The 26,073-nt window shown below is 36.1% G+C and overlaps 1 protein-coding gene and 1 pseudogene across 2 annotated transcripts in view; both read left to right on the top strand.

The window, feature by feature from the left end:
- DTNBP1 (dystrobrevin binding protein 1) overlaps window positions 1-26,073 on the top strand; it is a 208,979-nt gene that overhangs the window by 121,041 nt on the left and 61,865 nt on the right. The gene's annotated exons all lie outside the window — the stretch shown is intronic.
- On the top strand, window positions 8,263-25,319 carry LOC130457941 (RNA-binding protein FUS-like; annotated as a pseudogene).

Below are 26,073 nucleotides of genomic sequence, written 5' to 3'. Positions count from 1 at the left end.
ATGCAAGTATTATTGTCACTTTTATTTTTTTTATAAGGAACTATGATTTCATTATTTTAAGGAACTGTCCCTCTATCTATGCACTGTCAGTAAATGTTATGCAACTTGTAGTCTTAGATGGTAGCCTGAGGCACTGAGATTTTAAGTGACTAGTGCTGGGTCACACAGTTTATATCAGATGGACTGGAGCAAAATCATTCCAGACTCCAAGCCCTTTCTACCACTTTGTAGCTGTCTTTCCTCCCATTTCTGTTGGGTGTGTGATTGTCGATAAAATGCTCAGGCTCTTTGGTTCTTAAATTCCCATAAACTCCAAATCTGTAAAATTGAAAGACTATATGTTTTCCAGGACTCATTACAGTTCTTGAAAGTCAATGCTTCTAAAAGCCTCCAGAAGTCCTTTATACTTTTTTTCAGGGACCATGGAAGAGGGAGAGATGAAGAATGATTTTTAATGTTGTTATCCCTGACTGGTCAGGGAGGTTTTTGTTGAAAGGGAAAGAAATATGGGATAGATTTTTGTTTTTCTTATGCCCAGGACCCTTTCATATACAGATGTGGTAATAGTACATCCATAATTTCACATTAGTCTAATTTGTTTCTGTAGCTGTAGAAACTGGCATACCATTAAAAATTACATTTGGTTTAATCTTATTACACACTTTGGACATCATCTCAGTTACCCAGCCTCACAACCTGTGTGGATCCTTGACTTCTTCCTCTCATTCAACTTCCATATACAATATTTCTCAAGATCTATAGATTAAACCTTGGTCTCTTGCATATGTCCCCTTCTCTCTTTTGACTATGTTACCACTTTGATGTAAACCCACCTCTCCTTGTGCCTGGACTATTACAATAGCTGGCTTATTGGTCTCCCTGCCTCCAGTCTATCCGTATTCCACCTTCTTCTATTCAACTGTCAAAGTGATCTTCCTAAAGCACAGGTCTGACTATATAGTTTCTACTCAAATTCCAGGCTCCCTACTGCCTCCAGCATCAGATAGCAACCCCTCTGGTATTTGAAATCCCCTACTCCAACCTTTCTAGTCTTTTTGTACCTTATAGCTTTGCTGTATTCTTTAATCCAATAACATTGACCTCCTTGCTTTTCTTTAAATAATATTCCATTTCATGATTCTAGGAATTTTTGCTAGCTGACCCCATTCCTAGAAGACCTCATGGTCTCTCTCCTCATTTCCTTTCAGCCAGATTCTCTCCTGTGGGAACCCTTTCCCCATCCTCCTTAACTCTTAAACCTACCCTCTACCAATTATTTTCAGTTTATCTTTGATATATCTTGTTTGTGTATAGTTGTCTACATGTTATCTCCTCCATTAGACAGTGGACCTTCTGATCAGAAACTTTTTGCCTCTTTTGTCTATCTAGCTCTTAGCACAGTGCCTGGGACATAGGTGTTTAATAAACATTTATCTACAGATATATTTATTGGCTATTGCCTGATTTTGTTCCATTAACTTGTATTAAGACATTGACATTCCTGCCTAGTAAAAAGATTTCTAGCATGCCATTCATAGTTGTGGTGTTTATATGTGACCCATTTGATAACGTTTTAAGTATTTCTACTAATTTAAGAGAAAGCCTTAGAGACATCTCATCACCATAGGTTTAATTTGACTATTATTCTGACTTGATTAGGTAGAATACTTAAGTTCCTCTTTGATGAAGTAACTTCAAGACCATATTGTTGAGACTAATTATTACTTGAATGGTTATAGTGTCTCTTGCTTAGCATATCATGTTTTCATTCACGTTGAGAACAATCAACCATAAATAAGGAAAAATAATTTCAAAAAATGGAAATTCTCATAAAGTATTCTTACTTGCTGTCTTTTTGGTTGACTAGTTTAGCTTGCATAACAAGCTAAAAAGAATAACAATTAAGTTAATGTGAACAGACAGAGAAGAACACGTGTAAAACAGTAGTTTGATTCCTTTCTTAACTGTGGAAACATTTAAATAGCTCATATTTATCTGACACTTTAAGGTTTGTAAAATGCTTTTTACATACATTGTCTGCCCTAAGAACTAAATATCAGAAAAGCCTAGGAAATGTCAAAAAATAAATTTAGGCACTAAATATCCAATTAAAACACCAATCCCCATAGATATACCATGTTGAGCTGCATGTCAAATTTACTCAAATCCAGAATTAAAGCATTGAAAAAAAAACAACACTAAATTGATTAGGGGGCAGTTTATGATGTTCCATGGAGCTATAGTAGTAACTGGTTTTATATAAGTATTTCCCCTTTTATATTTTGGCATTGTTTCAATTTGCAGTGAGTAACTGATATATAGATAGTACAAGAAAACCAAAAAGTTAAAAGTGAAGACCTTTTAAATCATCCAAATATATTTCAGAATTTTTTATTTTTTCCTTTATTTTCTTCCTTATCAAAAACACAAGGAAAAAAATTTTTTTCACTCTTCTGTAATTTAACTTAAAAGCAGATATTTCATGGATATGTAATAAGGATTTTAATTTTTCTTTCCAATGGGGGAGATAGAAGAGAAAACAGATTATTATTATGGAAACATTAAAGCACTTAAGTTTTTAAAAGTAACTACTTTAAAACTACTTTTGAGAATTCCATACCTCCTTCTTCCCTCAAGCATGAGATAGCTAAAGCTGAATCTAATTCACTATGTTCTGAAATCTTCTATGTATGTTCATTTCAAGATAATTGTTAAAGTCAAATTTCACCTATGCCACTTATGAGTTGATTGCACACTATAATTGGAATAATTTGTTTTTTACCATAGCAAAGAGAATGCTTTCTTTTGAGTAAGTAGTTCATGTAGGTCATGAGAAAATTATATAATATTTATCAGGATATATTAAAAGAAGAAAGATGCTTTCAGAAATTCTGGTTTTATATAAATATATTAGTGTAATATATCATTTGTCTTTATGTGCTAAGCAACAGTTTTTCCATAATCCTTAGGAAAAAAAACAAGGTTTCTCATTTAAATTTGACTTTATATGGACTTGCCTTATGTTCTAAATGTATTAGAAATGCAAATTAAAACAACTCTGATGTAATACCTCACACCTATGAGATTGGCCAATATGATAATAAAGAAAAGTGATTAATGTTGGAGTAGATGTACCAAATTCTAATTTGGTACTAATGCTGTAATATTTATTGGGAAAATGAATGGGGATTGAAGAACAGGGGATACTGAAGGTTTTGTAACACAGAAATGAGGAGTTGAAGGGAGAGCTGGAATATGGCTGCCAGTGAGGTAAAAGGAGAGAGAGATGCCCCCTGCCAAGAGGCTATATTTTGAAAAATGGGGTTCCTGAGAAATGGGCCACTTATGATAGCCTATGGGGGTGTATTCTCTATGGATTGATGTTGCAGATACCCCAGAGTAGGTAAGCACAGACCCTCCTGAGGGACAAGCCTTCCCCCAGATGTAGTCACCCAGCAGCAAGTCCAATAAAGACTGTTTATAATTGACTGGCTGTCCTGAGGTTCAGCTCCCTCTATTTCCCCTGAAAATGTTAGTCCTCTTATCTGACTGCAGTTAATTAAATAAAGATAAAATTCAGTAACAAGTTTGGATTGGAGAGGTATCAGGGAAGAGGGAAGAGGGATTTCCCTAGATGAGGTTTTTGAGTCTCTCTCAGCTTTTGACCTGAGGCCAGGCCTCACAGGCTGGTGGAGGGTTTCTCTTATTCCTGCCTATGCTATATCTGTGCTAGCTTTCTTAATTTTAAAAGTCTTAGCAGTAGACAGCAAGAGGAAGAAAAGTTCTGACCTTCAGAGCTGGTTGGGCCTGTCTCTTCAGACTGATGACCCTAAAGACTGGCCTTACAGTTCAAATTGCTTCCCTTAAGGTCTTTTGTCAATGACACAATCACAGGAATCCAGGGAGAGTACACAGTTGGGAAAATCAGGAAAATAGAGACACTCCTATCCAGAGACAGGGAGAAAGGCTCCTTCCACTTTCAGGGCCAGGAAGGAAGTCCTAGTCATAAGACAAACTAACTGCCACTCCCAGATGCCCCTTCCCCCACCAACTGTCAGTCTTTTCCATTTCTTCTCTCTAACATTCCAACTGCTGTTGGTTCCAACTCAGTGGCAGAAAGTCCAGAACATGTTTTAGTTTTCCTTTCCACAATGCATGGTAGAGTGGTGAACTGAGTCAAACATTCTGGAGGGCAATATGCCAGAGTGCTATGAAATTTTCCATACCATTTAATCCTGTAATACCACTACTAGGTCTGAATCATAAAGAGATTTAAAAAAAAAAGGAGGAAGGGACCTATGTGTATAAAAAAGTATTGATAGTAGCTTTTTTTTTTTGCTGTGGCAAAGAATTGGAACTTGAGATGTCCATCAATTGGGGAATAGCTGAACAAGGGATATAATGGTGATGGGATGCTATTTTGCTAGAAGAAATGGTGAGCAAGATGATTTCAGGAAAAACTAGAAAGACCTTCATGAACTGATGCAGAATGAAATAAGTAGAACCTGGAGAACATTGTACATAGCAACAGCAATATTGCACAGTGATCAACTGTGAAAGATTTAGCTATTCTCAGTAATACAGTGATCCAGATTCTGAAGGACTTATGGAATGTCAAATACCTCAAGAGAAAGAGCTTTTGGCATTGGAATGCAGATCAAAGCATATTATTTTTCATTTGAGTTTATTTGGTTTTTTATTTGGAAGTTTGGGGATTTTTTGAGTATTGTCTTATAACACTGGCCAATATGGAAATATATTTTGCATGATAATACATGTAAAACCCAGTTCAAATTGCTTACCATCCCTGGGAGGGGGGCAGGAAGTAAGGATTGTAGACAATTTGAACCTTAAGGCTTCAGGAAATACATGTTAAAAATTATTGTAATTGGGAAAATAAAATACTTTTAAAATAAAAAATATTCAAAATCATATTGTTAAAAGCATTTTTCACTTTTTATTTTTCAACTAGAGTTTTTATTATCCTGTATAATACATTTTAATACAGTTTAAAGGATATTTAAGCTTGTCTAAAAATTATGCATTAATGTGTTGTGAAAAGGATTTTATTTAGTTTACCCTGTCTCATTTGGAGCAGGGGTTTTAGGTCAGAGAAAGGGTTTTTGACTTTTATACTGTCCCCTTTAAGAGAGGGGCCAGAGAGAGTTTGCTGCAGTCACTTTAAGAAGGCCTACCATAAAAAGGAACTGGCTTGGGAGTTCTAGGTCCAGATGCTCTGACTTCTTTAGGAGCAGATTTCTGGGTCATTCTCTGAGAGGAAAAAGATTTTTAGTGACTTTGAGACTATTACTTTTAGATTTGAAATACAAATCCTGAAAATAAGAAAAGAATGTTGACTGAGAGCTTTTCCCTTCTGAATCAGAGGGAGAGCTGTAAAACAGTTTTGTCAACTGAGGTGACAGATTGGAGTGAAGGGAGACTAAACTGTCAGAGGCTTGGTTCTTCTTTGACTTTGGAGAGAAAGAAAAACTGCTTCAACTTCTCTCTGAAGATTATATACATTGCTTTAGGAATTTATTACATATTTATAGTTCATCATTTTAGCACAGGTTAGTAAGTTAGAATTTAATATTTTATTCAGTGAGGATAGTTCAGTGCAGGTCTACCTCTGTGGACAGGAAGAGTCTGCAAACACAGCAGTTTAGATTTTGGCGGGGTTTTATTTAGACAAACTTAGTATTAAGTAAATAGATTTCCTACCTTATTCCTAATTCCTCATTTCTATCCTTCTATTGGCTTTCCCTATCTCAACCAGAAATAAATTAGAGTTGTATTAAACTGAATCCAGCCCTCTATCCACCAGCTGTGAATCGGTTTAACCACTGACAACTTTAATTATTATAGCAGCCATTATACCCAACAGCCTATAAATATTCAAACCCAATATGAGATCAATTATACCTATTACAAATGACACCTTTAAGAATATTGAATTTATTATGTTATATATATATCAAATAGTACCAATGACATAATTGTTAATCAAATGTCTTATTTCTAATGCATAATAAAATTTGCTAGAGTAAATATACAGCTTTTGTATTGCAAAGGAAAGGTAAGTTTTATGAGGGAAAAGGAGTAAGAATGAATGTGGATGACATTTGTTTTCTTTTTCTGTTCCTTGCATCCTTTACCTTAGTATATCCAACAATTTATCCCCCATCTCTCCCAATTCTGACAAATCATACTTGTTTCATGAATAAACTTAGTGATAGGGGAATTGGATAGAAATAGAGAAAAGAATAAGGGTTAAAAGGACTACTGTGAGATGTTTTTTGATTGTAGATACCAGTCTCCTCCACAACATGCCTTTAAAACTTGTGAATCTCAAAAGATGAAAGGGACTTTAAGTTAATACTGTTAAATCTTTACTTGAGAAGAGGTATTATTTACATTACATCTGACAAGTGGATGTCTACCCCCATGGATCTATGCAGAACAAATCTAATCTTTTTTGTAAGCTATAATTCCGGCTGCCCACTCCTCCCAAGTTTAGTGGAACAGATTCCATCTGGTAACCTTCAACTGATTTTCATAAGGCATGGTTTTCAGTCTTTTCCCTGTCTTGGTTGCTCCCCTGGATATTTTCTGCTTTGCATCTTTTCTAAAACTAGCACCCACCATCAATTGGAGGATGGCTAAGCAAATTATGACATATAAATATTATATAATGTTATTACATCATATGAAAAGAACAGTTTCAAAGAAATTTGGGGAGACTCACAAACTGATGCTCAGGGTAAAGAGAATAGAATGAAAACAATTTATACAACACTATTATAAAGAAAAAGACTTGACAGTTCTGATCACAGGCAGTGACCATCCACAGTTCCAGAGGACTGATAAAGCATGCTACCCTCCTCTTGGCAGAGGTATATTTTCAGACACCACCAATTGAAGATCATGGAGGCATGTTTTTTTTAAAATGCACAGATAAAAAAAAACAAAAGGCCAGGAATAATCATAGAAAAGCAGGGCAGTTTGGAAATCTATCTGTTAAATTTATTATATATTTTAAAAGACAAGCAAGCCACATGTAATAGTGTTCATTAGTTTCACAAAGAACCCTCTTTTTCTCTTCTCCTATGTAAATGAAAATACTCAGTTTATTTGGTATTTGTGAGTTCAGAACAAATACAAAATTTTAAAATAAAATATGGCACCCAGAGCTTAAAACAGAACACTAGATGTGATCTGATCAAAGGAAGAGTATACTAAAAGTATCATACCTCTTCCACTTTGTTTGGAGCACTGTGCTTCCATTAATGTGACCTAAGATTGCATTATATATTTTTTACTGCTACAAGTGTTCTCCCACCACAATCCAGAATTCTGATATTTCTCAGTCTGTCCTAAACCTTAACCCTTCCATCTCTTCCTGTGCCTCAGATGGCCTAAATCTATTCTAGATTCTCACTCCAACTTCTAATATGTATTTTTACCCTTCTCTGGCTTTTCCCAGCATCTCCTCATTTGCACAACTGTTAACCAGCTCAACTTTGTACTGTCTTCTACCCTTAGATCTTTTGCCCCCTTATCTTAGATCTACTCCAAACTTCAACTCTGAATTATTTCAACCTCCCCAATTTTCTTTTTTTCAAATATACTTGTATTCTGCCGAATGTTGTTCATCCCACAACCAGGTTGACTCCATCTTCTTACAAAGTTGTTACCTAATCTCAATGAGGACCTTTACTGCTCCACAGCAGTCTTCTTGCTGATTAATCTTTTCTGATTAACTCTCATATTCCTTACTGCTCCTCTTGCAAAACTTCTCTCTTTAAACCATCTTTAATCCCTTAGCCACTCTGTCTCAACAGACCTCACAGCATGCTTTAATTAGAAAATTGAGTCCATCGATTATGTTAAAGGAGTTCTTTATTCTCTTTGTCTATTTTGAGTTAATCAAGAACTTAAAGTACCCCTACTTAACACTTAGTAAGTCACTAAGAGAGTTCACAAGTCACTAGAAAAAGTTCACACCTCTGAAGACCTCAAACACTGCACCCCACACCCCACCCCAGTGCTAGGCAAATTGGGAAGTTGTGATTGGTTCCCATGAAGTGGGGGAACGACAGGAAGTGATGTGAAAAAAGGGTTATAAAAGGTGAGACCAAAAAGAAGATTGCTTCATTCCTTGGCTTTTCCACAAGGAGACTCTCCTGGAGGAGGATTCTGTAGGATTCTCTGCTAGAGGCTTGCTGGGTAAGTGACTAGAGCTGAAGGAAGAGGATTGCTTAGATGGAACCCTTGCTGAAGACACCACAGGACTTCTGGCTGAAGAAACTTTACCTGACTCCACGTGGAGATCGAGACTTGAAGGAGCCCTTGCCAGGTGATGAGCTATAGGGTACCTAGCTAGGCAGTATTTTCTACTTCTTTCCTACATTTCTCTTCTTTTATTATATTAAATTATTAAAAGTTACTAACAGCTATTTTGACTTAAGAAGTTAATTTTATAAACTGTGACCACAATTCAATTATTTTAATTCATATATTTAGTCAAATCAATTCTAAATCTTACAATTGCAAGCACCTTCTCCCTAATTCTTTATCTCAAATTCCTTCATCTTTATGCCACATCTCTTTTGCTCCATTCTGTGGGGGAAAGAGACCTTTCTTGCCAACTCCATCCCCTCTACTCATGTCTTGATCCCATTTCTACCCAACTCTTCTAGAGCCTGGCCTTCTATCATATCCCCCCCCCTTAATAATCTCTTTCCATAGACTGGCTCTTTACCAGCTGCCTACATATCTTACCCCTCCTTAAAAAGCATTCACTTGACTACCATCCCCTCAAACTCACTTTGTTTTTCTCCTCCCTTTTATAGCCAAAGTCTTAGGGAAAAAAATGTGTACTCATTGCCTCCATTTTCTTATCTCTTTTCAATATCTTGAATATATATGGTCTTTTTTCTCCCCATTTAAAGCTATTTTGTTCAAGGTTACCATTGATCTCCAGATTTTTAAATTGGATATTCTTTTCTCAGCCATCAACTTTCTTGACCTCTGTCATATTTGACATTGTTGATTGCCCCCCTTCCTGGTTACTTTGTTCTCTCTGGGTTCTTATAGCACTGTTCTCACCTACTTCTCTTTTTGCCAGTTTCAATGTTCCTCCTAAGCCTTTTTTTCTGGATAATCATATATGTCCTGCACCCTGGTATCCCCCAGGATTGTGTCCTGGCACCTATATTAAAGTCTCCCTCCTCTCTAGGTAATCTGCTCAGCTCCCAAGGATTGATTCAATTCTCTTTATGCAGATGAATATTAATTCTATATATTCAATTTTTATTTCTCTCCTGAATTCATCTGCTTGTTATATGACTCTACCTGGACATACCATGGATAGGGTATCCAAACAGAATGCATTATTCCCTACCTCACCCTCATCCCCCAGTAAACATGTCTCTTTGTCTATTCCTGTCAAGGACCCCTACATCTTTCCAATCACTCAGGTTTACAACCTCATGGTCATCTTTATCTTTATTCTTCCTCACATTCTCCTAATTTATCCAGGCAATTAGGAAGCCTTTAATTCTATTTCCACACCCCATACAACCACCCCACCCTTTTCTGTTCTTACATAGATGCCACCCTAGTCCAAGCCTCATCACTTTTTACCTAGACTATTGCAAGTCTTACTTGTTCACTCTGTTCCCAAAGTCTTCTTTCCAGGCAATAATCATTAAAACCTCCTGGCCTGCGAGAAGTTTTTTTTTTTAATTTTTTTTTTATAAACCCTTACCTTCCGTCTTGAAGTCAATACTGTGTATTGGCTCCAAGGCAGAAGGTAAGGGCTAGGCAATGGGGGTCAAGTGACTTGCCCAGGGTCACACAGCTAGGAAGTGTCTGAGGCCAGATTTGAACCTAGGACCTCCAGTCTCTAGGCCTGGTTCTCAATCCACTGAGCTACCCAGCTGCCCCACCTGCTAGAAGTTTTAAGTAAGGAAAATAGAAACAAGATAGAAGTTTTGGATCCCGCGAAGGGCGTGAATAAGCCAGCTTTAGAGATGTAAATATACGAGTCAGTAATCAATTATTAATATTCGGGAGCCACAGCCTGCTCTGACCACTGGACGTTACTATCCAGGCTATTCCATCCAATGATCTCAATTTAACACTGCACTGGTCAGAGGATAATGCTAGCTCAGTAGGAAAGGAGATTAGAAACTAAAGGAGTTAGATAATGCTAGGTATTAGCATTGGAAAAGAGAGAGAGACAGGAAGGCCTACCGAATGGCCAGGCCTCAGGGAGAAAGATAGAGAGGAGAGAGAAAGGGGAGAAGTTGCTCCTTTGCAAACCTGTCAAAGTCCTCCAAGTGTCCAGAACTGGCTGTGTCCCGTTCCTTTTATTCTCTTTGATATACAAATGAGCTCAATACATATTGATAAGTTACATGATGCCTCAATACATATGGATGAGTTACCTAGTGTATTGCCATTGGATAATTGCAAATTATGACAAGGTAAAGGTGGGGTTATTATCCTCAGGTGAATGAGACAGGAGGAAGCAAGGTTTCTAGTGCCTAACCTCAGCCACACTGGGAATAGAGCCCATTGCCATGCGCAGGATGGCCATGTGCTCACTCACAATCCTTGTCTCTCCATAATACCTATGGGCTGGACTGCTACAATCATAAAACATGGGCCTGACAATATCAATCTCCTTATTGTCTCTAGGAAAAAATACCAAGTCTTTAGGTTGACATTCATAAATCCTTGTAATCTGGCTCCAGCCAAACTAGTTAGACTCTATTACTTCCATTTATGCAACCGTATTTTAACCATACTGGCTTGCCTACCCACCAGTCTTTATAGATAACATTCCATCTTCCAGTTCCAGCCCCAGCATTGGCTATTTCCTGTTCCACAATGCTCTTCCTCTTTATTCCTCTGCCCCATGGAATTTGTAGTTTCCTTTAGTGGCCAGCCTGAGTACCATTTTGTAATTTTCATGATTCTTTCCAGTTGTTAATTCTCCCCTTCCTACCCCTTAAAAAATCTAACAACTAGGGAGAATCATGAAAAGTACTGAACTATGATCTCTATCTTGTCCACATAGATACTTTGTCAAATATTATGCCATGTGTGCAAAGTATTTTCCTATACCTGCCATTCCATTGTAGAATACTGGGATCATGGTGAAAGATACCTAGATTTTCCTAAGTTTTTTATTTGATCTATATCTGTCTGACTAAAAACCACAAAGAGGGGGTTTTCTATGCATACATAACCTGAGTCCCCCTTTTCCTCTATGTGTGCCAAATTCTACTACCTTCCTAGCTCCCAAGAAGCAACTAGGTGATACAGTGGTTAGAGTCCTTGGCTTGAAGTCATGAAGATTGAGTTAAAATCTAACCTCATACATTTATTAGCTGTGTGAATTATTTAATCTGTTTGCCTCAGTTTCCTCAGCTGTAAAATGAGGGAAATAATAGTACCTACTTCATAGAGTTTTTGTAACTATTAAATGAGATAATTTTAAAGTGCTTGGCACAGTGCATAGTATGTAATAGCCACTTTATTGTTGTCATTATTGTTGTTTTTATTTAGTTATATCTGACTGGTTAGTTGCTTCTGCCAAAAATTATGAAAATGTATTTTGTACCTTTCTTCTGTAATTTACCTGGGATTATATGTCCCTTAGTAGAATCATTGTATCTAGTTGCAATTTAGTCACTTTTCTTGGGTCATTTTAAGTTGTTTAGCAGAATAGTTGGATCACTTCACAATTCTACCAACAGTGTATTAGTATGCTTGTCTTCTCACAACTCCTTCAACATCAACTATTTCTATATTTTATCTTCTTTGCCAATTTAGTGGGTGTAAGAAAAAACTTCAGAATTGTTTTAATTTATATTTTGTTTATCCATGAGTATGGAATAAGTACTATTACACAGGTTTTTTTTCGGTCATCTACTTTTCCTTGTGAAGTTTTTTCTATCCTAAGATGCTATTCCTTTTTCCTTCATAGTTTTTCCTACCAATTCTTGAATCTACCAAGAACCCTCTGAGAATACCTTCCATATTTCATTTAACCTTGCTGATTGGTACCTCCTTGCCAGTGACATTAGTTTTACTACTCTACTATGTCTTTCTTTTAATTTACTCACTTTGCAATCTCTCTGAATAAGGCCTGAGATTTTTTTTCCCAATATCTTTGGTATCTTCCTTTCCTTTAGATACCAGTTCAGTCTTCAGTTCAGACAGAGATTTCTTATGAATTATAAGGTTCTTCAGATGTTCTGAGGGTTGATGCAGTCAACATTCCAGTTTCCTAAAAGATACCTGAAATCACTCAGAGTTTGTCTTGCCCATCCATATGGGAAGGACCAATCAAAGTAGACTTTCCATTTCCCAGATTTCAGCTTGCATTTGTCGAGACACCATGTAAATATTGTTTATCAATATGTATAGTGGAATAAATACAATGCAAATGGACAAAGAATTTGGGTCCAGAGTTGAAAAGGAAGAGTAGAAAGGGGATTGAGTGTGTATAGGAAAATTGTAAAGCTCCTTTATTGACCATAAGGCTCCCATGCAAACAAGAATAGTCTTTTCTTTAGAATATTTTTCCATGGTTACATGATTCATGATTTCCACTACCACCCCTTTCCCCTTCCTTCCCCACTCCCGGAGCTGACAAGCAGTTCCACTGAGTTAAACATGTATCATTGTTCAAAACCTATTTCCATGTTATTTCATATTTGCAGTAGAGTGATCTTTTAACATAAAAACCTTAATAATATTCATATTGAACTACATGATCAATCATATGTTTTTTTTCTGTGTTTCTATTCCTACAGTTCTTTCTCTGGATGTGGATAGCATTATTTCTAATAAGTTCCTCTGAATTGGCCTGTGTTATTGCATTTCTGCTAGTAGAAAAGTCAATTACGTTCAGTTGTGCCATAATGTATCAGTCTCTGTGTACAGTGTTCTCCTGGTTCTGCTCCTTTTGCTCTGCATCAATTCCTGGAGATCTTCCCAGTTAACATGGAATTCCTCCAGTTCAGCACAATAGTATTCCATCACCAACATATCCCACAGTTTGTTCAGCCATTCCCCAATTAAAGAGCATCCCCTCATTTTCCAATTTTTTGCCACCACAAAGAGTGCAGCTATAAATATTTTTGTACACATTTTTTTCCCTTATTATCTCTTTGGGGTACAAACCCAGCAGTGCTATGACTGAATCAAAGGGTAGACAGTCTTTTAGCACCCTTTGGACATAGTTCCAAATTGCCTTCCAGAATGATTGGGCCAATTCACAACTCCACCAGCAGTGTATTAGTGTCCCAATTTTGCCACACCCCCTCCAACATTGATCACTTTCCTTTGCTGCCATATTGGCCAGAAGGACAATCTTTTCAATACTGATTGATGCTGCTATATGATAGAAAGATATGGAATACAATTGCCACCAAAGAAATAAAAGTATCTCATTGGGCAATGGAGAAGTGAATGGTGTATATGAAAAGCCTACAACTTCTTTGAAAAACAGGAGCAAAAGAAATTATTAAGGACTTGTATAATAAGAACAAAATATGGTCAGATCATATGGCAAGGACATGGGATGACAGATGGACAGCAGGGGTATTCCACTAGTCCTTTATCTAATTCAATGGAAAATTTAAAAGGCCTTCAGCATGTTGAGTAAATCTCCTGTGGTAAATTTTTTGAAGGACAGTGATAAGAGTCACTCAAAATAGTCAGGCACTTGGATAGTTGTAATTTACATCATTGGAAGGAACTCCCCCAAATCATGGAGATTTTAGATATTTGAATATTGAGTATCTTTAATTTTGTTTAGAATAAATTTCCTGCTAACCATAAATATGAAAGCTACGTTGCTTTCATTTTCTTCTGGTTTTCTTTAAACTTGTGTGTGTGTTTTATTTTCACATTTTAAGAGCTCCATGTATAGGTCATCATGGTATATGATGTGAAATACAGCTCTAAACCTTTTTTGTGGCAAACTGCTTTCCAGTTTTCTTTGTAGTTCCTATTGAATGGAGAGTTGTTCCACCCCAAATGTATGTTTCGGGGTTCATCAAATATTTGAAAATTGTATTCCATTGCTTTTTTTGGTCTTTCTTATTTAGGTTATTCCACTGATATTCTTTTCTATTTTTTGGCTAAAGTCAAATAATTTTATTGAATTTATGATATAATTCAAAATCTGGTTATTATAGATCCCCTTCATTATTCCTTTTCCACCATGTTTTCCATGAGACTCTAGACCTTTTTAAGTTTTCTTTTTTTTTTTTGCTCTAATCCATTGATAGCACTAAATCTTCTATAGGTTAATTTAGTTAGTATTGTTATTTATATTATATAGGCTCCAACTAACCATGAAAATTGAATATCTCTCCAGTTAAGTTTTCCTTTGTTTTAAAAAATCAAGACTGTTTTATTGTTGTTTTTGTATTAGTTCTAGGTAGATGTGGATAGGTTAACTGCAAGATTTTGTGAATTTTGTAGTTATTTGGAACAGAATTTCTTTTCCTATCATTTTCTTCTGATTTTATCAGTATTTTTATTAAAATTTCAATTATTTTTATGGATTTACTTTATATCCTTTCTATCCTACTCTACTATTAATCATCTCAATTAGTTTATTGATTATTGGCTTTTTAAGGAAGCTATCATGAAAATAAGGATAATATTGTCTCTGCTGGTATTTTTACTTTTAATTTCTCTTAGTACTATCATTTCTAGAACTATTTCAAACAAAAGTGAGAAAAAATACATTGTTATTGATTGGGAAAACTTCTGGTGTTACTACATTGCAAGTTATGCTAGTGTTTGATTTTAGATATGTATTTTTTAGCATGTTAAAAAGGACCCTTATCTAGCTATTTCTTTTTTTTAGTATTTTAGCATGAATGAATATTATTATTTTGAATATTTGGATATTGTTTTTTTCGTTTGTTTGTTTTTGTCAATGGCTGCCTCTCTTGGTGAATCATAGGGTCAAGGATTTAAAGTTAGAAGAGACCTTAAAGGCCATTTGGTCTTATCCCTCATTTTATAGATAGGGCACAAAGACCCAGAGATTTACCCAAAGTCACACAGATAATAAATGGCAGAACCAGCATTCAAACCCATGTCCTTTACTCCAAAACCAGAAATCTCATCATTGTACCAAGGTGTAATGCTATCTCTACTTACCTAGATATGGTGGACATGTACCAATTCTGTTGCAATTTACTTAAATAAAAAAATTATTTGTAAAGATATTTTACTTTACCAATTACACATAATAACAATCTTCCACATAAGTTTTCTTAACTCATGAGATCCAAATTACCTCCCTCCCTCCCTTCCCAGAGATGATAAACAATTTGATCTGGGTTTTACATGTATTATAATGCAAATATATATTTCCATATTTTTCATTGTTATAAGAGAATACTTATATAAATCCCAAACTCCAAAATAGCTGCCTTTCACAGTTAATCATTGTACACAATATTGTTGTTACTGTATACATTGTTTATCTGGTTCTTATTTCACTTTGCATCAGTGAAATTTCCAATTCTTTTGGGAACCATCCTGCTCATCATTTCTTATAGCACAATAGTATTCCATCACCATCATGGTACCTCAAAGTTGTTTTGATTTGCATTTTTCTAATCTAGAGTGATCTAGAACATTTTTATATGATTATTGATATCTTTGATTTCTTTAACTGAAAACTGTTTGGTCATTTCCTTTGACCATTTATTTATCAATTAAATAAAATTTTTTAAAGTACCTCTCTACTTTTGTGTTCCAAGATAGAGATGTAGAAAAGAGTGTGGAATTGTGTTAGAGTCCAAAATGAAATGGGCATATTTCCTATCAGCATCTATCACAGCAGCTTGCATACAATAGGTATTTGTTATTGATTTGGCCATTTTGCCACTTCTTAAATAGACATTGAAGAGTAATCATGTTGTTTTGATTATTTTTGTTGTTTATTAACTGTACTATTTATTTTCCTAATAGCCAACCTTGAATGTCTAATATAAATCCAAGGAAACAACCTTCCATCAAGCCCTAAACCTCCCCATCCATAGGATAGAACCCCAACTGAAGCTTGTTATATGAGGTAGAGCTCTGGTTAACAAAGTCCAAATTTTCAGATGTATATGCAATCATAATAAAAAAAATTATTTATTTTGCTTTTCTCTCAGTTCATATTTTATTTAAATTTTGTGTGTCTATATTAATTTATCTATAGTTCTTTCTTGCTTTATCTCTCCCTCATTTGATTATCAGAATTATGCTATGGAATTTCCAAGTAAGTGTATTTTTTTTTAAACCCTTACCTTCCGTCTTGGAGTCAATACAAGGGCTAGGCAATGGGGGTCAAGTGACTTGCCCAGGGTCACACAGCTGGGAAGTATCTGAGGCCAGATTTGAACCTAGGACCTCCCGTCTCTAGGCCTGACTCTCAATCCACTGAGCTACCCAGATACCCCTGTAAGTGCATTTTTTAAAAGCTAATGAATTTATTGAAAATGGCCCTGAAGAGGCTTCTCCTCTGCCTGTATTTTGCTCATTTGGGCCTGGAGGCAGTTTTAACACATTGGGCTTCTGCAGCATAAAGTATTCTCCCATCCTGTCAATGAAAGTTAGTCTGGTCCTTAGTGATCACCATTTTCTTTTTTAAGTGCTCATAATTTATTGTTGTCGTTCAATTTTCAGTCTTGTCTTCATGGCCTCATTTTGGGGTTTCTTGGCAAAGATACTGGAGTGCTTTGCCATTTCCTTCTTCAGCTCATTTTATAGATGATGAAACTGATACAAATATGGTTAAGTGACTTGCCCAGGGTCACACAATTAAATAAGTATCTGAGGCTGGATTTTTACTCAGGTCTTTCTGCCCCTAGGTCCAATGCTCTATCCCCTGAACCACCTAGCTTCCCAAATGCTCATAAACCATCCAGGAGTCATTTGGTTATAGACTCAAAACTCTGTACTCTTCTCTTTTTTGAAAATCAATACACTTGTGTGTGGCTGGGGACTCTCCTGTTTACCACCTTTTAAAAATTTACTTATGTTGTTTTTTACAACAAAATCACTTACCAAAATAATACCTGTTATATAATGCTTCCCTCCAACAACCACAAAAACCTATTAGCTAAAACTTTCTGCTATAGTGACTAACTGACAAAATATGCATTATTCCTTATTTGTAATTATTCATCCCTACCTGGAATCAGTTAGTCAACAAGCATTTTTCCAGTATTTACTCTGTATTGCATGGGCTGAAGATATTTAACAAATATTTTCTCCACAGTTTGTAAAGATCATCAACAGTGCAGCAGCAGTCCCATCTCCCAGTTCTTTCAGTGCCTAGAGATATACTTAACCTTAACTTAATGACCTTAATTCATTGAGTGGTAACTGAGGTGCCCTCCTTTTTTCTCTCTCTAATATCAGTTCCTTTTCTGTCAAGGATTTGTGTTTTTGTCGAATGGGAAGTTTCAGATGTGCTTATCACAACTCTTCTTTTAAAATTTATTATTATTACATTTTCTTTTATTTTTTTAGGTTCTCTCTATGTATATATATATATATATATATCTTTCTCTCTATCTCCCTCCTTCCCTCCCCAAGGAGAAAGCAAGGAAAACAAAATCCCTATTACAGAAATGAGTCATCAAGCAAAATACATTCCCACAATATCCATTTCCATTTTTGCGAATTGTGACATCTGTTATGTGCATTTATCTCAGTCTATACCCTGGGCCCATCACTTCTACATTAGGAGTTGGGTAGTTTAGGAGTAAAAATGAGTAAGTACTCCTAGTATTTAAAAATATATAGGATTGTTAACAATTAATCAAAGGTGAGGGAAAAGAAAAAAGTTATTTCAGTCAAGTAAGCAGAGCAAAGAGAGACAGAGACTCACACCTGCAGCACTTTACCAAAAGCACAAGCTCTGAAAAAAGAGCCCCGCAGCATAGGTCTCAGTCAAATTGATCACCCAAGCATCCTTATGTAAAATCAGGACATAAATTAAAAGTATGCTGGGAATGTAGCTCAGGTGTGGCAAATTTTCGACTTGCAAATTCTCCCCTGTGATCTTTTGAGAGACCAGCCTCCCCAATGGATCATTTTAAACATAATTAATTAAAGTACATACAATTTTACACAAGGAAAATACAACAACTTGGGGATAAGGAAAGAAAAGAAAATCAAGAACAAAACCAATTGGGGGCAATCCCCTTTGGTACAACAAAGTAGATATAAACAAATGTATTCCAGCCCCCAAAGTTCAATTCTACACATTCAGTTTTGCTCAGGAACTCCTAGAGCAGTGTGCGGTCTCCATGGGCATCTCCATGGCATCTTCCACAAGGAATTCAATCTCTGAATTCTGAGAGGCAGCAAATTTCTTACCCTTAAATTTTTTTTTCTCAAAAGGAACTTAAAACTTTACATTACAAAATAGAAACACATTTACCGCTGAGAAGGATATCAACAAATCCTCCCCTCCCCTGAGGAGGATACAGGGATATATGGTCAAATCATAAGGCATATGAATCAATTATCAAAAACATTAAATAATCCAAAGTAATTAAAAACGTCTGAGTGAAATATAGAAAATCAAAAACGTGAAAAAATTCTAGGAAAAAGGGGGGAAAAATTTAAAAATGCCAACAGGTTCTTGTAGCAATCCATGTCCCATAAGCCTGCAACGACAATCACTCACTAACCCAATTTAACAGTTTGGACTACAGTAAGTTGTCACATCATGAAAGAAAATAGAAAAAAATAAGACCAGATCTCGAAACAAGGGAAATAGCATTCTCTACTTTGACCCTTTTGTTTGCTTCTAAGGATAATGGAGCCAGAACAATCGATGTTATATACTTGATAATGGTACAAGAAAGCATTGCATTTAACACATGTTAAACAGCAACAACCTCTAGTCTCATACATGATCAAGTCCTTGCACTCTTTGCACAGAATGTCACCAATCCCTGTAGGATTGGCTTGTTTTTTTACCTTTTGTGCTTGTGTGGCACTTTGCAGGTCAACTTCTGTGCTCCTTTGTGGTCTATTTTTTCCTTGATTCAGACATATTCACTGAGCAAAAAGTCTCATGAAATGAGTTAGTGGCAGGTTGAAAGTCCAAAGCTTTTTGGGTATGCATCTATATGCTAGGCAAATGGACATCTTAGCTTATTCTATTGCAAAAAGTAAAGTGATTAAAAAAAATCTTTTCAATATTGATGACATGGGCTTTAAATATTTAAAAAATGAGAGAAAAACTCAAATACTCTATTGCACATGCAGGAAGAAAAACAATAATAAAAATATCAAAATTATATATATTGCACAATCACAGAGGTAAAATATAGAGGCTACTTGCCAAAAAATAAGATTCATTACTTCTTTAACTTGCCATGATCCCCTTAGTGTGAGTGCAAATGAGGTAGATAAAGTAATGGAGGCATAGCAGCAATAATACATTCAAGGGGGAAAAATTTTTACAGAAGGCTCAAAATGTTATAAAAGGTGCATCAGGTCAATATAGGTCACTAATATAGTTTTGGGTTTTTTTTTGAGGTATATTTCATCTTGAATCCCCTGGATTTGTGGTTGGATGTGATGTTGATCTTAGTTACTATATCTTTCAAAGCACAACTCATAATTTCTGAATGAAGTTTCCTAAGACTCAAAGAGGTTATGACGACTTGTTTAAAGTGGTCATATACCATATTAGCCTGAATATAGTGTGATCCCAAGTATTTTGAAGGGTAACTCGGAAAGAAGAAATATCTATTTTATTTTCTCCTTTTAATTCACAAGTTTATCTTAACTCATGAGTAACTCAGGCACTTTATATTCAAAGTTTTTTCCAAGGTCCTGAAAACAAAGAAATTTTAATCCCAACACTTATTAAATATATGTTATCCTTATAGATACTTGTGAGAAACCACCTTCCAGTATCTAATCATGTTCTCCTTCCTTTTCTATTTCCTTATCTCCTGAAGTAGAAACATCATTCAAGTCATCCCCATCACCCTCTTCTTCCCACAAAACACCATCTTCACTACCATCCATACTGTTTGATATACAACATTTTTAAAATCCAAGCACAATGGTGGAAATTTTGCGCAAGCGGTTTTGATCCAGTACTCTAATACAGTGACTGACAGTTTCTTTATTTTTCCTGATAGAGTAAATTCATGGTTTCTAGCCAACATCCACTTGTTATATTCTTTCCTCAAATGATCTTTGAATGACTTATTACTACATCTAACACTTATAATTGAGACATCATTCCTTCCGGAATAATAACTATAGGTCTGTGTGCATTTCAGCAATTCTCTTCCACACATTTTCAGTCAGGTGACCCTTGAATGTGTCCAGTATGAACATTTCTCCCTGACAATGTGTCCAAATGTCTACCTCAGACCACATTCAATCAATCTAAAACAAGTTCTTTATTCATCCATCCCTTTTCCTGCATATGAAAGATCACTCCTAATGGTAACTTTTCCTTAGGTAACGTTTTACACTTTAATATTATGTAAGGAGTCAGTTTTCAACTGTCAGCTGTGACTGTAAGCAGCACAATCATTTTAGTTTTCTCATTTCCAGTAGTTTTAATCAACACTAATTTGGCACCATTAGTATTAATGGTGACATTTGATGGACTATCTAAACAAACAGGCTTTTGGGCAGCATTTTCCACCTGCCCCAGGAGATAGCTATGCTTTTTATATATGCTGAGGTGCACAGTACACAACTTATAGTTTCAAAGCTGGAAGTGCTTGAATGTGTGTGCAATGAAAGTGCAAATGCGACTTTCAAAGGTATATATTGGGGGGAAAAACATTGTACTATTTTGGGGCTAATACAGTATCAAGTACATTTCAATGACAGGATTTGAACCTATGATTACCTAACTCTAATTCAGGACTCCAGTGCTAATAGTAGAAATAAGGCCACAGAGCAAATAATTGAAAACACCTAATAAACTTTTCAAGAATTTGGGTTTAGTCCTCAAGGCATCGATGACTGGCTGTCTTCTGTTGCTTGGTAGCTAGTATATGGGTGTGCAGACATTGCCTCCATTGAGTACACTCAGAGTCACTAAGTTATGGGGTTTACCCTTCCCAGGACAAGGTTATTCCCAACAAAGCAGTTAGCCCTATGGGTAGTCAGCTGATAACCTTACATTGTGGTCAGAGCAGCTATGGCTCTTCTCCTATGAACAAACTCAGATATGACTTTGGTACTCAGTCAGATTCCCAAGGATATAGTTCAACCAGTGGTTATGGCAGCAACCAGAGTCCCAACCTTTTTATAGTCAGCAATCATCCTGTCCTGGTTACAGCCATCAGCCAGTCCCTAGCAGCACTTCTGGGGGCTATGGTAGCAGCTCCCAGAGCAGTAGCTATGGGCAGCCTCAGAGTTGGGACTATGGTCAGTAGTCTGGCTATGGGGAACAACAATAGCAGAACTCATATTAACAGTAGTAAAGCTCCTGCAATCCTTCTCAAGGATATAGCCAGCTGGACCAATATAACAGTAGCAGTGGGGGTGGTGGAGGAGGTGTTAGAGGTAGCTGTGGCCAAGAGCAGTCATCTATGAGTGGTGAGAGTGGTGGTGGTGGCTATGGCAACAACAACCAGAGTGTAGGTGGTAGCAGCAGCAGCAGCAGTAGCAGCAGGGTTGGGGGAAGCCAGCAGGACTATGGGGGCAAAGGTTGGACTGGTGGAGGAGGCAGCCTCTGTGGTGGCTGCATGCCCAAAGGTCATAGAGGTGGTTACAGAAGCAAAGGTGGCATGAGCAGAAGTGATCATGGTGGCTTCAGTAAATTTGGTGGGCCTCAGACCCAGAGAACACATTATGACTCTAAACAGGATAATTCTTAAAATAATACCATCTTATTCAAGACTTGGGTGAGAATCTTATCATTGGGTCAGTGGCAGATTATCAATTTGGCGTTATTAAGACCAAGAAGAAGACAGGGCTGCCTATGATCAACTTTTATACAGGCAGAAAGACAAGAAAACTAAAAGGAGGGACTACAGGAGGGGATGATCACTCCTCTGCCATGTTTACCATATTGCCAGGCAGAATCCTGGAGCTTTGTATTTTATGTATTAAAAAACAGTTTAATGGGCTAGATTGCTTGCCCAAAATTATACCTGTAATTAGTACACCTGAACTGGATCTTGGACTCAGGTTTTTCCCTGTCCAATACTCTTTTTTTCTCTTAGTCACAAAATTTTCAAATGTGATATACTAATTACAAATTATATTTGCACTTTCTTGGTAAATTTTCCTGTGTGCCCCACACAATATTCAATGTGGTAGAAAATCTGGAATTGGGAAATCTGAACCCAGACCAGTAGTGACTAGTACCTACTCTTGAAGAAATTATATAAAGTTTCCTTATCTATAAAATGAAGATACTAATACACATGGCATCTATCAGTGTTATGAAGATAAAATGGGATAATGTACCCAAAACACCTTCTAAACTAAGAGAAGGGTGGAGGTTGCAAATAGGCATATTTCTCTCGATATAAGGAAATAATTACAACTCCCAAAAGTAAAATAGGTTGTCTCATGAGGTTGTGGCTTCCTCTTCATGGACTGCCTTCAAGCAGAGTCTGGATGCCTATTCCTTGAGGATGTTGTAGAGAGCTGGACAAAGATGGTCTCTGAGACTCTTTCTTCCTTTGAATTCTGTTTTCTGTGAAAGCGTCAGAGAAATAGTTATTATAAATCCAGTTGCCTTATGTATTTTAGTGATAAAGCTACATTTCTTTTAAAATAGTCCATAATGTAGTTTTTCACTAAATTATTATCCTTTCCACAAAAAATCATAATTAGTGAGGTTTTTTCCTCCCCCATATCTTCTCCCTTTCTTTGACCTGACTTCCTATTCCATTTGACTTTTCTGTCATTACATCGAATGCCATTGAATCATTAGAAAAATTAACCAGTGTGAATTTTAGATTTACTCTACCCTGTTTAGTCTTTAGAATTTTAGCAACCAAGAATGTATACACCCCCACTTAAGGATTAACTGTGGGGGAAGATGGTCTATGACCCTCATGTGCTAGCAAGTGACAAATCAGAACAACTGACTATCCCCCCTGGGCTGTCCAAAGCCAAGTTTAAACCACCATTGGTACATGTGAGACACAGGAAGTGATATAAAGAACTGCATTTATATTTTGTGTCACTTCCTGTTAAGAGGGGCTTTTGCGGTGGTTCTTGACTTTGGAGGAAGACTGCTTCCCTGAGATGTCTACGTGGTGAGTGTTAAGGCTGAAATCTGAGCTAGATCTAATCTTCTGGGAAGGCCCCTTGGTTGAGGCCTTTGAACTCCCCCTGGCTCAGACCAAATCAGAGCAGATCTTTCCCTTTCTCTCTCCCTCATTCTTAATTTCTTCCTTCTATTGTAAATAAACCACCATAAAATTCCATTCTGACTTGAGTATTTCATTGGGATTTGGAATTTAAATCCCTGGAGAGACCACTAAAAAATATTTTCAGTCACAACCCTAAAATTTATCCTTAACCACCAGAAAGTGAAGATGGAGCAGTCTATATCAGTAGAATCAAACTAATAAAACAGAACCACTGACCCATACATAAAGTTCCCTGAAGGTTGCATATTGACTTAGTTTAAAAGGTAATATTGTCTATGTTTTATTGTATTAGCATTATTTTATTAAATGTTTTCTGATTTTAGTAAAATCAGATTATTATAATCCACTCCAGAGTTGTGGGCTACATGTGGCCTAGCTATATGTTTGACACCTCTGGTCTAAATGATCCTATTTTTATATATCTCCACCAGAAAAAAAAATACTCTTTTTCTGTCTTCTTGCTTCAAATAACCAATCTAGAAATCAGAGGCATGTTATGTGGGATAAAAACTAACATTTGTGAAAAGAAAAAGTCATTTTTATAATAAGATTTTTGATTAATGCAGTAAAACTTTTATGCCAATCACATATGTATTAGTTTTATCATTTATTTAATTTACACAAATCTGCCATTTATCTCTAGAACCAGGACACATCACCTTACTTCTTAGAACCTAAGTTTCTTTATCAGTAGAGGAATTTGGACTAGATGATTTCTAAAATCTCACAACATCTAGGACACTAGAAATTGGGAAAAGAGTCCTGAAGCTCTCTTGTCAGTGCAGTAATAGGTTGGGTTTTCAGATTTGTTTATACTCATGTTGGACAGGGAGTGCTTCATCTGAATGGAAAGAAAGGGAAAGGAAGGGGTAGGGAAATTTTCCTGAGAAATGAGGACAAAGACTTTAAAGAATTTAAGCCGTCAACTAAGGAGGGTGCTGAGAGGACAAGTGCTCCAGGTCTGTATCTGTACTCTTAATTACCTACCTCTGGTATAGTATAAAGAATGATAGGTTAACATTAGTAGGCAGATTTTCTAGTCTGAACTCTGCTGCCAGCTAGCATTTTGACCATACGCAAAAATTAGCCTCTTGGTTTTGTTATCTATAAAAAGAGATAAGAACTAAGGATTCTTTCAGCTCTAAGAGTGGGCAGCTTTTAGATCATTATGAATTCATTTTCTGAGCAGAGATAAACTTATCCTGAACCCATGTGACTGAGTTTAATAGTTGGCATATCAATACATAAAAATTAAATATAGTATTTTAAAGTTTGAGATGTTTTCCATTTTGACAAGTGGTACTCATAATTATAAACATTGTGATGATTTAATATAAAATTTCTAAATATATGAATATATCATATTCCAAGCTAGTAGTTAGTTTATGCTGCATTGGAGAAACCTTATTAGCTAAGCTCTATTGAAATGAGATGGGAGGATCCATGTAAATGTTTTACCTTTTGAAATGAATCATATATTTAGTTTTTTCATGGTTTCTTTGAACAGAAAGGTCTCCTCTTATTTGTCATGGTAATTGTGCATTTTTTGTGATTGAATTGTATATTTTGATAGATTTCTACCCTTTTCAGTCCCCCTTTTCTTGAACAGCATTTGGTATGTCCCTAGATTTATACATTTATCCTTGTACCCCAGAGATCCTGACAGCTTGCATTTAGCTTTAGGGAGACAGTGGATCACAGCTTTTCAGTGTATCACTGTGGCTGTATAAGTGACAAACTGGAAACTAGCACAATCAGTACAGTTCCTTGGGAAAAGCCAGCTTCTCGAGTCATCTTACCTCCCTTTGTTCTCCAGCCCAGAAGATGCATACCAGTGGGGCTGCATGGTGACAGGAGATTTCATTTGGCCAGCTCTGTGCTTCTGTTGACTTGTTCACTTTTTACAACCATGTCATCTTCAGGACCCACAGAAAATAGTCAGAGGAATCCCTGTAGGTGGAACTTTATTTTCTGCTTTTCCTCAGTTGTTTTATTTTAAATTAATTTTTAAACCTATATGCTGAAGTGCTCTGCAGTAGTTTGTATAGCTTTGTTTTGAATATATTGATAAAAAGATGATAATTTGATTGGAATGGAATAAAATTAATAACTAGTTGTACATCTTAACGGGAATGTTGTTAATTTCTTTTCATTACTAAAAATCATGTCTTAATGCAAAGAAACATATCAATGAAAGAATGTTGCACAGAGAACTGGGGCTTTTGCTTTTGAGATTTTTATTCTGTAATGTCATCATCAAGTGAAATTTATGAAGAAGACTCTTTTTTGAGACTGCATTAGTACTTAGATTAAAATAATGATGATCGGGAAAGTAGAGTCAGGTGTTAAAATAATGAGTACAGTTCTTACAGTGATTAGCTAGAAGATAAAACTAGTCTTCTTCCTTCTTTTGCCTGTGTGTTGTTCATTTTACAAGAAGTAACATGATTGAACATGTAAATGGGCTGTATCTAATTACATTGTGTCCTGCTAATTGAGTTCATACTGTAATTTAACTGATTTTATAACACATTTTTCTTGAAAATTATTTGCAAACCTAGTAAAAATATTTAATCACAAAATTTTTTATAGATTCTTAAAGCCCATAGATAATGTTGAGAAAATTAAATAGCTATTGTATTTTCGCACC

The sequence above is a fragment of the Monodelphis domestica genome, chromosome 3 (genome assembly GCF_027887165.1).
Source record: "Monodelphis domestica isolate mMonDom1 chromosome 3, mMonDom1.pri, whole genome shotgun sequence".
Taxonomy (NCBI): domain Eukaryota; kingdom Metazoa; phylum Chordata; class Mammalia; order Didelphimorphia; family Didelphidae; genus Monodelphis; species Monodelphis domestica.
Note: the sequence above shows the minus strand (reverse complement) of the source record. Positions and strands in the feature narration are given on the sequence as shown.